Raw genomic sequence first — 2,829 nt, forward strand, 5'->3', positions numbered from 1 at the left:
GGGTGCACGTGTCTCTTTCCCTTCTGGTTTCTTCAGTGTGTATGCCCAGCAGTGGGATTGCTGGGTCATAATGCAGTTCTATTTCCAGTTTTTTAAGGAATCTCCACACTGTTCTCCATAGTGGCTGTACTAGTTTGCATTCCCACCAACAGTGTAAGAGAGTTCCCTTTTCTCCACACCCTCTCCAGCATTTATTGCTTGTAGACTTTTTTTTTTAATTTAAGAGTTTATTATGATTTATAAGTCTCATTTTAAAAACATCAGTCCATCAAACCATGTAGAAATAAGTATGCAAAAAGTCTGCAAAACAAAACATACTTTAAACATGTTTAAGTAGAGAAGTTATCTGAAATTCTGGATTTTCAGTCACTTCATTATTTGCATTATTATGCAATGGCAGCCAAATAATCCTTAACTTCAGTTGGGGTAAGCCTCCTAAATCCGGCTTCGTTGCAGATTCCAACTTCTATATTATCTTCTGTCATCTGCCCTTCAAAGCTTTCCTTTAGGGTTAATATGGCTGTATGAATGGCATCTTCAAGTTCCAGATCTTCATTATATCTTTTCTCAAGGAAAGTTTTCCCATTCACATAGTTCTTTCCCATTGCTGTGGCTTTCCAGGCAAAGTAAGCTCCAGATGGATCTGACTGAAATAAATATGGCCGTCCCTCATTCCAACCACAAATAAGTAAAGAAACTCCAAATGGGCGAACACCACATGACTGGGTGTATTCCTGCATCACAGAAGCTACTCTCTGGACCAGCTGAGCTGTGGGAATGGGTTCTTGGTAAACTAGATAGTACTGTTGAGCTAGTTTTCGAGCTCTGTGCACAAGTACCCTGTAATCTGGGCCCATGCCACTGTACACCAAACCTATGTGCTTGGTGATTGGTTCCACTTTGTGGACACTTCGTTCATCATACAGAATGGATTTCTGTTTCTTCTCAGTTGCCAAGACCACGCCATTTGCAGCTTTAATTCCCACTGAAGGAGCTCCTCCAGCTACAGCAGCCAAAGCATATTCTATCTGGACAAGTTTACCAGACGGGCTGAATGTAGTCAGCGAAAAGCTGTAACCACGCTCTGCCATCTTTACCCGAAGACCCAACGCACTGCTTGTAGACTTTTGGATCGCAGCCATTCTGACTGGCGTGAAATGGTACCTCATAGTGGTTTTGATTTGCATTTCTCTGATAATGAGTGATGTTGAGCATCTTTTCATGTGTTTGTTAGCCATCTGTATGTCTTCTTTGGAGAAATGTCTATTTAGTTCTTTGGCCCATTTTTTGATTGGGTCATTTATTTTTCTGGAGTTGAGCTGTAGGAGTTGCTTGTATATTTTTGAGATTAGTTGTTTGTCAGTTGCTTCATTTGCTACTATTTTCTCCCATTTTGAAGGCTGTCTTTTCACCTTGCTAATAGTTTCCTTATACACTAATAATGAGAAAACAGAAAGAGAAATTAAGGAAACAATTCCATTCACCATTGCAACGGAAAGAATAAAATACTTAGGAATATATCTACCTAAAGAAACTAAAGACCTATATATAGAAAACTATAAAACACTGGTGAAAGAAATCAAAGAGGACACTAATAGATGGAGAAATATACCATGTTCATGGATCGGAAGAATCAATACAGTGAAAATGAGTATACTACCCAAAGCAATTTATAGCTTCAATGCAATCCCTATCAAGCTACCAACGGTATTCTTCACAGAGCTAGAACAAATAATTTCACAATTTGTATGGAAATACAAAAAACCTCGAATAGCCAAAGCTATCTTGAGAAAGAAGAATGGAACTGGAGGAATCAACCTACCTGACTTCAGGCTCTATAACAAAGCCACAGTTATCAAGACAGTATGGTACTGGCACAAAGACAGAAATATTGATCAATGGAACAAAATAGAAAGCCCAGAGATAAAGCCACGAACATATGGACACCTTATCTTTGACAAAGGAGGCAAGAATATACAATGGATTAAAGACAATCTCTTTAACAAGTGGTGCTGGGAAAACTGGTCAACCACTTGTAAAAGAATGAAACTAGAACACTTTCTAACACCATACACAAAAATAAACTCAAAATGGATTAAAGATCTCAACGTAAGACCAGAAACTATAAAACTCCTAGAGGAGAACATAGGCAAAACACTCTCTGACATACATCACAGCAGGATCCTCTATGACCCACCTCCCAGAATATTGGAAATAAAAGCAAAAATAAACAAATGGGACCTAATTAAACTTAAAAGCTTCTGCTTAATTTTTAAATTGTCTTTCTAACTACATTGTCTGCTCCATTTGGATCTGGATCCCCAACTGATATGACACTCAGACTTAGGAAATACTAACTATTCTCTTCTGAGTTTCTGTGGATTTATAAACATAAGTTGCCTCTGTAAATTAAGTTCCAAGTCTATGTGTTTATGAGAGCAAACATCTTTGATAGGAGTAACTATATACTGGTGGGGAGATTTTGTTGTACTTCTTAGCAAACAAAATCTTATTGATTGGCTACCAATGGAACTACATGTACCTTACCCCATCCTTTCTTTTTGCCTTTTCTTTAGCAGGTAGAAAAGAAACAAGGTAGATAGCTAGTCATGTTCTCTTTCAAGTAAACTCATTTTTTTTTCATTCAATGGCTAATTTCTTTCTTTAAGCTAAAATAAGTCCACTGTTTAAAAGAAAGAGAGAGAGAGAAAGAAATTTTGTAATATAATCTGGCTCAAATATGTTTTAAAAAATATGGAAATTTATACCAGACAAATGACTTTAGTATATCTAGATCATGAGTTAATTTACTGTTTCCTAGCACCACCT

The 2,829-nt window shown here is 37.2% G+C and overlaps 1 pseudogene; it reads right to left on the reverse strand.

Annotated features, from left to right (window-relative positions):
* Window positions 1–206: 206 nt before the first annotated feature.
* Window positions 207–1,157, reverse strand: LOC109573524 (proteasome subunit alpha type-2 pseudogene; annotated as a pseudogene).
* Between the last annotated feature and the right edge of the window lie 1,672 nt (window positions 1,158–2,829).

This window comes from Bos indicus, chromosome 1 (assembly GCF_029378745.1).
Source record: "Bos indicus isolate NIAB-ARS_2022 breed Sahiwal x Tharparkar chromosome 1, NIAB-ARS_B.indTharparkar_mat_pri_1.0, whole genome shotgun sequence".
Classification (NCBI taxonomy): Eukaryota; Metazoa; Chordata; class Mammalia; order Artiodactyla; family Bovidae; genus Bos; species Bos indicus.